This window comes from Aethina tumida, chromosome 2 (assembly GCF_024364675.1).
Source record: "Aethina tumida isolate Nest 87 chromosome 2, icAetTumi1.1, whole genome shotgun sequence".
In the NCBI taxonomy this organism is placed as follows: domain Eukaryota; kingdom Metazoa; phylum Arthropoda; class Insecta; order Coleoptera; family Nitidulidae; genus Aethina; species Aethina tumida.
In genome coordinates this window covers 31220173-31234708 of record NC_065436.1, presented here as the reverse complement: position 1 = coordinate 31234708, position 14536 = coordinate 31220173, and positions in this window count along the sequence as shown.

Sequence of the window (14536 nt, the reverse complement as noted above, 5' to 3'; positions counted from 1 at the left end):
CGACCTTATTCGCAAACGTAAATTCGAATGCAATGCAAAATTAATTAAATCACGGACAAATCACTACTCAATATCGTCACGAACGCAAATAAGGTTATTTATTTCTCATATTCCAGCAAACAAAAACAACACACGTTAAGGCGGAAGGTTAAAAATATGTATATAAAGAGCACAGGTCGCCATAGATAATGTCATATTTTTAATTTATAGGATTTTATTTCGTGAAACAGACTAATCGTCGACGGGTTTGGCGAAATTTAGAGAAAGCCCCCCAAAACCCACGCCGTCCGTAATTTAAACGGAATTGTGACATAATCATCTGTGTACCGAAAATTTTTGTTTAATTAATCAACTCATTCATTTTATGTAAATGAGTTTAGCATGAGTAGCGTCCCGCTTAAGGTATGCTGTTAATTCGCCTATTAATTGCCTGATGATTATCTTTATCCAGAAAAGTTCATTCAGATTTACCAAAATTACGGCTTTTTATGATGTGTATAAATATAAAAAAAATGCGTGGCAGAATTGCGACATAGCGAAGTTAATGAGTTTACGCCGGTTATTGTTAATATTAGAGACAATGCCCAGACACAGTAAAATTTTATTTAAACACATCGTGGCACCACCAGATTAGAAACACCAGTCTTTGTCGATAAGTAATTTTAATTTGAGCCACAGACAAACGCACAACTTTATGACGCAATAAATCGGATGCGACTTTTTGTTAAAAAATATCGCGCCGATGACAACAAAGAGACTTCAATTACCGATTATAGTTAATTTAAAGAACATTAATGGCCAAACTGTTAAATCAAAATGGCGAACATATTCTAATGAACTTTTTTAATGCGGCAAGTTTAACTTACAATACATCCTCGGAGTCAATCGATTTTTTAGCTTGAAATGATTTTGTCCTTATATGTTAATTATGGGTTGTATAATTAGAAATAATTACAATTATATTAGGAAGAAATATTACTCTAATCGTTTTCTTGGACGAGATTAATAAATATGTATATGGTCAAATGTTTTTCATTACTTTTCATAAAATAAATTTTTTAATTTGCTTTTAACTCTCTTGACCTTTGATATAATTGAAGTAACATGTGCAATTGACATATGATAAATGTAGCGTTTTTTTTAAACAATAACTGTGGTTCAAGTCTTAAGACAATAAGGTTGTTACAAGAAATAGTTCGTTAATCTTTGTATTTCTTTTTTATTTGCTGATGAGCTGGCAGATTGTAAAATACATTACAATTAATTTTCAGGGATTGGGACTAATTTATTAGTACGGCACAATTTTTAATTGGGTAATTTTCATTGAAATCTCAACATGTAACGTACATAATGAACAAATAAATTTAGAGGTCGTGTTTACTTATGGTCAATAATTCTTAATGGGTCTCATCCAATTTAACTTAAAATTAGATTATTTACCTTGAATTCAATTAATTTTATAACACCATATAAATTACTGCAATGTCACGTACTATTTTTTTAACAAGAAAAAATGGTTTAAAAAATCTTAAAACAATCTTATAATTGTGAATATTTAAAATAATTACTATTACAACAATATTTAATAATAAGTAATAATATATATTTGATAAAAAACGCATATTCCAAAAAATTAATAATTTCAAATATGATTGTAATAATTAATTAATACTGTTATCAATTAACTATTAATAAATTCGAAAAATATAGAATGTTTAACCACTTTAAGAAAATTATAGAAAAATTTATGATTTTTTCCTAAAAATTTAAATATTAAAATTTATATAATTAAATAATATGAAGAAATTTTATGATTTTTAAATTCAAAAATATGTTAAGATGTATCATATAAAGTTATTGAAAATTAAACTTAAAAGAAAAAATTTTTTTGTAAATTAAATTTATAAAGATGTTTTGGAAAATATAAATTATTTGAGAAAAAAAATATTCATAAAATTTGCTAAATAAATTATAAAAATTCTTTATGACTTTTTTCTTTAGTTTAAACATTAATTCAAGAATATTTTAAAATGTAATATTTCATAATTTTAAACATTTAAAATTAATGTGAAAATCATAACCATTAAAATACAATATATTAAAGAGAAATATTAATTAATTTAACAATTTAACAATTTCAAAAACAATTTATTTCAATTTCTAAAGAAGCTAAAGTACTGGAAATTAAAAAAATTTTATCTACTAAAAAACTAAAATGATAAAAAAATTGTTAAATAAAAAAAATTTACTTTTCATTAATTTAACATTTAATATTAATGAGAAAATAATATAATATAAATAATAACTAATTTGACTTCCTCAAAAATTTATTATTTCAAAAAAAAAAAAAAATGAGTAAAAAAATAATTCAGTTCAAAAGGTTTTAGATCTGGAAATTATAAAATGTTAATTATTCGGAGTATTCGGAATAATGTGTTAATTTCATTACATAATCTAAATCATTTAAAACGAATGTAAGAAATATAATAAAATATTATACTTTAAAATCATAGAATATTCAATATTTTAATATTTGAAAAAATTCAAGAAATATTTTATTTCATGATTTTAAACATTTAAAATCAATGTGAAATATATAAATAATACTTTTTTATATAACTTATGAAATTTCAATAAATATGAATTTAATAAAAACAATAATTATTTTAAAATTTGAGAAAAAAATAAACACATTGTTTAAAAATTATATAAGTGGTTGATATGATTTAAATATTTAAGTATCAATTTTCATTTCATAATTATAAACATTTAAAATTAATATAAAATAATAAATAACACATTTTTTAATATAAATTTACTAAATTTCAATAAATATAAATTTAATAAAAGAATTATAATAAAAAAATATGTTTATATTTTTTTTCCTTGTAAGTAAGGGAATTCAATATTACATATACACAAGATGTTAAAAATATTTGTTTCAGTTCTAAAAAAAATTTGTTTTCTGGAAATTAAAAAATATTAATAATTTTAATAATAAATTTGTTAAATAAGTTATGTAAAATATTTATGAATCAATTTATAATTTCAAAATTAATGATATACAAATATAATAATACATTTTATTTAATATAATTTACATTATTTTCATTTGTGAATCTTAATTTTACATGTTTTTAAGAGCTTAACCTAAAGTATTAATTGTTTAAATTAATTATTCAATTACTTGGAATAGTCTGACATTTTCCGGATACTTAAAAAAAAATTACTTTCTCAAGTTTCTGTTGAATCAGTTCATCAACAACTTCACATTTCACTTCGCACCGTTCCCGGAGCGCAATCCATTTGACACAATCGGCAATTCCGCCGACACTGCAAAGCGTTAGAAACAGATCAATTGCAACGGTTTTATGATAATCAGTCGAGATCGGACCGATCGCTGAAAGTGTGAGAATTGATTTCCTAAGTGGGTATCCAGACCGCAGCGATCTGAAATTGTGCACGCAGCCGATCGGGCTAAATACACGCTGAATGCGAATAATTTCGCAAATTATATAACAATAACGTAGTTTTAAGTCGCCGTTAGATGGGATTATCGTGTGAGAGTCGGACGCAGTTCAGAGATAATTACGTTCCCTTTTGATTTGACCGCAAGAGGAACGTGCTCGTTTCTACTCCTTCTACTTCCAATCCGATACCACCGGAGTATTGTTTGTACAGTCGCGGCGGTTTTCCGAGTGGATCTCGTTGAATTTACGAGTTTTTCCAGCTGAGACGTTCATGTTCGATATAAATTATTACATTAACATTAGGACGTTTCGAGTCGATACGAAACAAGTTTCTAATGTTCGTTGTGGGTCTTCGATAAATCGGCGATTATCGGTTATAAAAGTGATTTAATTATGAAAATAACGTTGCCATCATTGGGCATTAATGCCCAATAAAATTGGAGGGTGCCGTCACATGGATATGTCTTACGGTCGTAATATATGGTATTATGGGAAACAATACGATAAATTACAATATCTAATCGTTTTATATCGATATTTATTCTCGTTCGGGCATTTTTGATTCTGAGCTCTTTCATGTAAAGCCATGGAAGTATAATAAAATTAAAATAGTGTCACCATTTACAAATACGTTTATAGGAGTTTAATATCCAATAACCCGTTGTGTCGTCGAATTTATTATAATTAATAGGCAATAAAACGATGCTATGGTAAAGAGATATAATTTATGTGATTTTACAGTTTTACTATTTCTCTAATGGACGAAATAAAATGCGTGGACGCCATTTCTATTTCAACACAAGGATTCCATTAATTAATACAATATCATTTGAGAATCAAGGTTTTATTTAAATGCTTTATTAATTTTAATAACTTTAATATCTAATGGTTTTATGTGAATTTTAAATCATCATTAATATTGATGAAAAAAAATTCACTTTTTTTCTTTGAGAAAATGTGTAACAATTTTGAAACATTTTGGGCCATTTTGGATGTTTCTTTCTTTGAAATTATTTTAACAAAAAAATAAATATCTTGGTAATTTTATTTTAGAAAGTTCAATTAAACATTACTAATCTAAAGAAATTCTAATTCTTGATTTCTTTAGATTTAGATAGAAAATAATATTTCAGATCCATATTTAAAATTAATTATATTTCGTTGAAAATATCTTAAATCTAGTGCTAAATTTATTGGCAATTTTGTTTTAATCAAACATAAACCTTTATCAATTTAAATCTTAGATTTCTTTTGTTGGAAAATAATCCTCATAAAAAATTAAGATATAGAATCATTTTGTTACATTTTACATCCTTCCATTTTTAAAAATATTAATATTTCATTGAAAGTATCTTAAAATTAGTGTTAAATTTCTTGCAAATTTTGTTTAAAAGGGTTCAATTAAACATCATTCATAAGATTTAATTAATTCTGATTTTCATTTGTGTATTATCAGAAATTTATAAAAAATTTAGGACATTTTAGATCCTTTGATGTTTAAAATTAATAATATTTCATTGAAAAATATTAATTAATGATTAATCAAAAAAAAATTAATTATTTTTTTTAATTAAGATATTAATTTTTATAAGAAATTTATGTCAAAACTATTAATATTAATATTTTAATTAATATATTAAAAAACATCATATAATTTGCTTTAAAATTAATTAAAAAGTAATCAGAGGAAAATTTTAAATCTTTTTTTTTGTGAGAAAATAAGCTTTAAGATTATTCATAATTTAAAAATATGTTATTGAAAACGACATACACATTATGTAAGTACTGTTTCAAATGGTTCAAATAAACATTAATCAATATTGATCAAAATTATTCAAGAATTCGTACAAACGATAATTTTCAAAAACAACAAATTAATAAATGTTCTACTACAACAATAAAGACTTAAATAACTACCGTTGGTTTAATATGGAATGCCTTATATAAACAGTTTTTATTGTGTTAGAGACAAAATTACTAATTAAAGAATACATTACAGTTGACCATATTTCTATAAATCCTACTTATAATTATTAAAGTGTTTAATAATTGAATTTATGTTCCGTAAATAAATAAAATATGAATGTGAAACGGGTTCTCCTAGTTGCTTCCAGCTGTATTTGGACTTTTCGAAATTACTAATAAATTTGTCGATGAAACGTTTACAACATGACTAATAAACATATCATAATTATCTGAGATTAAAAAAAAGACTAGTGGCGATTGGTCGTGGAAAAATTTTCATATCAGCAAATTAAAAAAAAAGGCAATAAAGCTAACTATTCAATTAACGGTCACATTTACTCCCACCAATCACACAGAAACATTTAATAATTCAATTTATGTCCTGTCAAGTTATAAAATATTAATATGTGGACCACTGCCATAACATACGACACTGTTCCAGACCCGATCTGTGGGTACAAAAAAGATAAGAATACCATAGATTTCAAAATATAAGTTATTGTCTAAGTGCCCCGTATTTATAGTACGACCGCGAGGCATTTGAAGTATGCGATTAAATTTAATTTAATTAACGTGGTCCCTTTAAAAACGGACGACGACGATATCCACGAGGGAAACCCCGCGGTGCACGGTCAAACACACTCAGATATCATTTACAGATAAGTGTCTCCTACTCGCATATTTATAATTTAGGCACTTTTTCCCAACTTTATGTCCCCACACATCCACTATATTAGATGGGATTATTCCCTTTATCGACCGGTGCTACTACCAATTAGAAGCAGATGCACCGCACAAAAATTAACATAAATCACAACCATAATCATATTTTTCTACCATCCGGCTCTTAAATTCCATCACTGCATTGTCCGAGGTGTGACACTTGTTTTACTGTTCACAATTTTCATCTGCTAATGGACAAAATGATTCAATGATTTAGAAAGTTTAGGAAAACTATTAAACTAAAAGTGGATGTGTGAATATTTCCATTTCATTATTCACAGCCGTTTTACAAAAATGTGTTTTAAATGTAATTACGCTATTATTAACCAGTGCAAATGTGTAATAACTAAACTCAGTTAAAGTCGTAAAGTTACAGTTCTCTAATAATAACAACACTTTATACTGCTCGTCTCTTAATTGTGATTGTGTTCTCTCAAAATGGCAGTGGCAAAACGATTTTAGATCATTACTCTGGCCATAGTTGATGGTTTAAATAAAAAAAACATTATTATGTGTACGTTAACGTCACACAAATTGACGAAGAAAAAACGTCCGGATCGGCGGTGCGAGCCTTAAAATGAAATTTCTACAGGAACTTCACACACACACACAGACAATTTACTTTCATCTTGATTGATGTACAATACGCATATTATCGTCGGAGTGTTCGCAGCACCGATTGTTAGGATTTAAATGACACCAATCCACAAATAGGAATAAATCGGATGAGATGTTGCGGCAATTATTTGTGAAACGTAACTGTAAATTGGGTTGATGGTGCAGTCACAACGTGGTCGAGAGGTTGAAGGGAAGCTGTGCGCTCTCCTACGCGTGCTGAATGAAACACAAAAAGGATAAAAATAAAAGTATGGAATAAAGCAATCAAGATACAATCGCATTCGATTAATAATTCATTAAACTTAATTACTAGTTAGATATCTAATTCAGATCAGCGTTTTTATAACATTAAATTAAAACGAAAGGTCAGGTCAATAAAAATCAAAATTTCATTGCTCAATGGTATAAAAATACGATACACATATCCAAAGACGAAGCCAGCTCATTAATAACTAATTCTCCATTGTATAAAATTACCATTATCATAATGTGACACCATTAGTGTACTCGAAAATCAAATGCTGGGTGTTGTATTAATTATAGATATAATGGACTGATCTGTTCCGCTATCGCTATCACTAAACGTTCATTTACATGCCTATCGGTGATGACGACCATCACCAATGCCTCTAAGACCACCATAGAAAAGTTGAATATGCATTTTATTTTAAAAAAATATTTTGATTTTTTACAAACATCTATTATTTTGCTATTGTTCATTATTGTTTAATAGTAATATATAATAGTCAAAATCTGGGAGCAGTTAGAACACGTACAATAATGAAGAAAATCTCCTGAAAGCTTCTCCTGAAAAAGTACAGTCTATCAACTTTTTATATTATTTTCATAATTTTATAGATATTTCAGTTTTAATTTTGAAGAAAATTTAAGTGAACATTAAATCTGAAATATCTCAAAAATAACTGTGATAATATGAAAGAAGGGATCAAAACTGAGGTTGATCCTGTCTTCAGTTCCAACAACCCAATTTTTTTTTTCGTGGCTTAAATTTATTTGTAAAATGTTGGCAAAAAATTATTTATATTTTTTTTAAAGAAAATCATTTGAAAGTTAATTTAAAAAATAGAAAAAACAAATTAAAAAACACCCACAATTTTTTAATTTTTATTTATTGAACTTTAAAATTAAGCAATTATAAATTCACTAATAAAAATACATAAATAATGATACGATGGCCAAGATCTTGAATTTTAGAAACCTTAAATTTTGGTTAACATAAATTAATTCATAAACAATAAATAAATCGACTTAGAAGATATACCAGTGAAAGAATGCCAGTACCAGAACAGTTAATATAGCTATGTAGATAAAATCTTACGGCTCTTATAATATTTTATATATTGTCCCCAGACATAATAAATAAAGGAATATAATTTACCGATAATATCAGATAAACAAATTTACATAGGAAGCAGAAAATTATAATTTTCAGAGTGAAAACTATCCGGACTCATGATGGCTAATTAAAATTAATTAGCGTCCATTAACGTTCTAATGCATAAATCACATCTATAAGTTAATATGTATTTAAATGTTTTACAACTTATTAAAACTTGTTGATAGAGATATAAATAATGGACATTGAAAATATTTTGCAATCGTGTAGGTAAAACGTTTTCAGCGTTTGAATTTCACTGCATAAAATGTAACAGGATAACATGGTAAAAATTCCAGGCATTGTTTCGAAGATATATTTTCGATCGGATCAGTCCGTAACCAACACCAAAAGTTATAATTTAACATGGAGAATATTGACCTTATCTAGTCGGGTTTTAGTTATTGAGGCGCCAACATATTAAATAAGTTAAACGATAAGATAAAAATGAAGGAACTATGTAATTCTAGAAGTAATAATATTTTACAGGACTGGTTTTATATTTTATTGTCCGCTTTTCGAGCGTACCCATATTGAAACGTTGAAATTACAAATTTATTGACTGCGTTACCCATTTCTCAATTTCTATGATTGTAACGAAAATCGATCGAGCCGTTAAACCTTCGGAGTTATGTAATTTCTATTTATACTGATTTTTATCTTTTATGAAATATTCGATATGATATTTCGTAGGAGGTATACGAATAAAACCATTTCTCATGTTGTTTCTTAAATTAGTTTATGAACAATTTCAGTATTTAAGGAAGAAATTGAAGACATTACTACAAATTTTTCTATATTATTTCTGATAATACAGTATTTATAAATAATATTATTTGGAAGCCTGGAAACGTGAGTAAAATTTGTATTGTTTTAAAATTTGATTGCATTATTTTTTATCGGAATTTAAATATTATTCTATTTTTATTTCTTTTATACACATAATCTAAATTTTTACACATTATTTTTAATGCAGCTTCAGTGTTTATTAATATTTATAATATTAATACAAACAATTCTCCAAGACATTTTTTTCTATTGTTTAAATCAGTTCCTGAATAATTTCAATATTTTGGAAATAGTTAAAAAAATTTTTATATATTTTATGATTTTTCATCGTTATTAATTATTTTAAAGATTTGAAATTTAATTAAATTTGTTTATATTTTTTTTTTTAAATAATTTATTTCTATTTCAAAATTTAGTTGTATTTAATTAAGAATTAATAAATAAAAATTAAAATTTTTTTTAAGATGTAATAAAAAATAAATAATTATGCAAGACCAAGATTTTTATCTTTTATAAAATATTCTATATAAAATTTCGTAAGAGGTATACACTTGAAACAAGCCGCCTTTTCAGATTTGTTTCAATCAGTTCCTGAATAATATCAATGCTTTCGAAATAACTGAAAGTCTAAATAAGTAGTAAAAAGTGCGATCCCGCCACTCTAATTACAATTTACGACACATCAACGGTATTAAGTGGACAAGAACATTATCAAACAAAATTAGGAATTAAAAAAATGACGAGTCTTCGAAACGCTCAGAACTGGAATAATCTTGTAGCCGATTTAGATGCAAACGGCCGAAAATGTCGTCAACGATCCTAATTTATTTTATTGAGGGGTCGACTTTACACAAAACACCTGCTATCTCAAAAATATATCATCACATTAGTCTTCAAGCTCAGCATTATGCTCCCATATCGTTTTAATAGATTACAACCGACCTGAGACATAGATACGTGTGGGTTCGGGTGGATTCCTAAAAACGAGATACACACGCGAAGTAGACGTAAATGGATGGGACGCAACAACAGAAACGGATTTGTGTTTTATTCCCTTTGGCATGATTAATTTTCGACGACCGCAACACCCGATTAACGGACCCATTCTCAAGTTTTATTAACTCTTTGACATTTTTTTTCTTTCAATTTATTTTAAACGAAAATTGAGTGTGTTTCGTGTGTTCCGTAAAGACCACACAGCCTTACCTTAAAATAATTAACGTAATACAAGTATGTAGCACTAATAAGTGTGCACGCATGACAAGACATATATATATATATGTATAACTTTCTAATTTTAAGATGAGCTCATAAATGTCTTTCGTGTGCTATTTAATGTACGTCGTACAGTATTTTTAACATTGTCGTGCCCTTCGTTCGTATAGGCATTCAGGCATTCTCGAAAGGTTAACGAAAAATTGCCTACATTGTTCTACGAATCGCTTCCAACATGATTTACATAATATAAATCACATGTGCAGTATGTGCACTATATCTTCTATGTTATTAAAGTAAATGTCACTCTGAGGCAACTATGTAAGAGCTCTGAGAAAGAAAAAACACCTACAGTCAGTCTCAACTGTAACTACAGTTTGTACATAATAAAATGAGTGTACTAAAAAATTATAGAACAATGAGAATTTAGAAATTGAAAAAAATCATAAAATATAAAGAAAAAATTTTAAAAGATTAAAATTTAAAATATTAATAAATCCCAGACTAAACAATTTATATATTTTGACATGTTAATGAATTTTTAAAAATTCAAAACAAATGATGTGCTTGCTAATCATATATTTAAACCCTAAATGTAGGTTTGTTTAAGTTATTTTATGATATTGGTTGGTGTGAACATTAATCTTAGTAATAAATAAATTATAAAATTTATTTATATACTATATTTATTTTTATTGACGATTAATTAATTGACATCTAATTGACAACAAATTTAATTTATAATATTATAAACATGCAAAAACCAACGTAATAATAAAAAAATATTCAATAAAATTATATATGTGTAAAATTAAAATAAACAATGTAGAATAATAAAAAATAAACAATATTTTTATTGATTGAGAACTGAATATTTCTGAAACTAGAAAAGGTATTAAAAATAAAAATAATTAATAAAGTATAAATCTTAAGAATGTTAAAAGACTGAAATCAACACATTATTGGAGTTTAGAAAACAATAGAATGTATAATTAATTTATATATCAATATAAATATATCTTAAATTTATATTAAAATAAAATTTCGAGAGATTCATTTCATTTATATTAAATGTGTTTATTTGTTATTCATTTATTAAAAAATGTAGAATATGTTAATTTTCTTTAGTTTATTTGTTATTTATTTAATAAAAATGGCAAATATTTAACCTATTTTTTATTGATTGGCATTTGAAAGTTTCAGAATATAGAAAATACGATTTATTAAAATTAAAAATATTTTAAGAATATTAAAAGATTTACAAAATATCATAAAAATTAACGTATTACTGGAATTTTGAAAGGCAAAGTAATTTACGGATATTAATAAAAAAAGTTATATTCAATCTTTCAGCAGGTTAATTTTCCTTGGATTAAATTAAATTATATTATTTCCTGTTTATATAATAAAAATGTAGAATATTTATTTTATTGATAAACAATCGAAAGTTTCAGAAGATAAAAAAACTATTTATTAAAATTAAAAGTATAAAAGTATATAAATTTAAAGATATTTTAAAAAAATTAAAAATCTTACGAAACATTAAAAAACCTAAAAATTATATAATAATATATATTTGAAAAAAAAAACAAAATATTTAAGGAATATTAATTACAAAAACACAATAGTAATTTTTGGGAATTAAATTATTTGACTTGTATTTAAAGTATTTAGTTTATTTAGAAACAATTGAAACTTTTGGAATATAAAAAAGACTCTTTATTAATATTAAGAATATAAAAGTATATATTTTAATGAGAATGTTAAAATATATGTAAAACTTTATTGGACTTTTAAATAAAAAAATAAATAGAATGTATAATAAATTGAAATAATGCATCAAATTTATATTACAATTTATAGACTTTAAGGATGGTAAAAATCAAAGCACAATTTTTTAATTAAAAAAATCATAAAATAATAAGTAAAATCAATATTTCTATATGTTAAATTTAATTAGTTTAAATTAGTTTTTTATTTGTTAGTTATTATTGGAAAGAACTAGTATAATTAAAACACTTTTATTTATTTAATAAAACCTTTAGAATACAAATACTATTTTTTTATTGATCGAAATTAAAAAGCATTTATTTTAAAACAACTAAAGAATGTATAAAGATTTACGAAGCACCATTAAAAAATAAAAAATATTAATTTAAGAAAGAACAATAAAATTAATTTTTTCTAGGTTAATTTTCTCTATATTAAATTAGATTATTTTATTTATTAATTATTTTAATAAAAAATAGGACAATTGAACCATATTTATATTTATTCAAGAATATTAGTATATTTAGAAAAAAATAAAGGTTAATGGAAACCATAATAAAGCTAAAAGCCAATATTTAAAAAATGACTATTTCATAACAGTAAACAGTAAATTAAAGCAATTTAATCGCAATTTAAAATTAACCACATGTGTGTTTTAAAAATTTATGTCAATCGCAAATGGTCGATGGTTAATATTTTCACACGCCGCCAAAAATTTTATGGCCAATCATGATTGCGGTGACCATTAAGTGCCACTTAATAAACGCAATAAAAATTCGATTGTCCGATTATATTTTATAAAGACATTTGTTCCACATAATTACAAAAAAATGGCGATTTTTATCAACCCGAACAGATTTGATGTCGATACGATGGATGTAAAATACGTATTTAATATGTAAATACCCTCAGGGTGGAGCTTTCATTTTGCCGCCAATTTCACGCATATTGTTTTTTCGCCATCGTGAATTTCGACCGTACAAATCGACATCACGTACCAGATACATAAATTTAGAGGACACATTTTTGTCGCGCAAAACTTTGTCGTGAACCCGTTGACATTTTCCTTTCGGTATCATCCTCGATTTTATTTCTACGGAATTCAAATTTCACCTTAATAACATCGAATTTTAGTCATCGCGGCAATTTAAAGTGGATTAAAGTCGTGGCGGTCCGCAGTTAAAAAAACATTCCAATTGGATTGGTGATTTTGAAAGAAATTAAGATAAATTTCTCGCATTTGCATATACAAGCGATAACGGCGGACGATGGCTTTTCAGGTGGATGTGTATCAAAATATAAGAAACAATTTGTTCACAAATTGAATTTCTTAACAGTCGTCTTCGAGACGGAGTAAATTATTTTTATAGGCGATTATAAATAACGAAAACATTGTCACGCGTCTTAGTTTCCACAAAGCATCATCGGAATTTATTAATATTGGTCTTCGGTTCTCACCGACGAAGTTACACGCCTCATCTACATTTTTAGTCAGATTATCCAGTATTTTAATTTATGTTATTGTCGGTTCATTTTTTATACAATTCGTCGGTTAGCAATTTGGGCTATTATGGTTGGGTTACTTCATTTTCGGTAGTGCTCTTTATGGTAATTTTATTAGACTGTTAAGAGGTGAATATTCGGTCAAAATATAGTTTTGAAGTACGTGTTTTGCTCTGTCTAAATGTCTAAACTTGTTTTTGAGGTAATTTTATTTATTTTTGGTTATAAAAAATCGAAAAAACAAAATTTTTTTCAAAATATTCTACACTTCAGCGCATTTAAGAATATGTTTTGATCTAGTAAAAAAAATAAGATTTCTTGAAATTTCTTCTTGACAAATATGAAAAATAGCACATTCCCAAAAAAATATCGATAACGTAATTTTTCATTTATTAATTAATTAATTTTTGAAAATCAAAAAATCTATATTTTTTTATTATTTTTATTAAATTTTCTATTTTTAGTCGTGATGAAGAACTTGTCTTAGTCAAAAAAATCAAAATTTCTGAGAGAAAAATTAGTTGAAAATTGGCTGATTTTTGAAATTTTTCCATGAAATTTTTATGAAAAAATATTTTTACACTTCTTTTTCAGAAACAAAAATATAATATTTTCAAAAAAAAAAAAACAAGAAATAAAAAACTAACCTAACCTATTTTTTCAGAAAGTTCATCAAAATAGAACATCTTCAAAAAAAAATGTTATTTTACAATTTTTTATGAATTTTTGAAAATTTTGTAATTTAAAAAAAAAATAAAATTGGCAATTATAAAGACTGCCGATAGAATTAAAACTTTTTATATTAAAATTTGAAATTTCATAATATTTGAATTAAAATTATCAAATAAAATATATTACGGGCTGTACAAGATCATGACAAATATAAATACAATTCAATTGAAATATCAACTAATATACAATCATATTATTTATGGATAGTATTTGTATTTACTTAAATTTCAATGTACTTGATTTTTAACATTATTTTAATTGTTTGCATCATTGTTATCAATAATTTCAACAATACTTAGACTTTTTGTACTTTCAATTATTTCATTTTGTTTTAAAAGAGTTACAATAGGCTTAT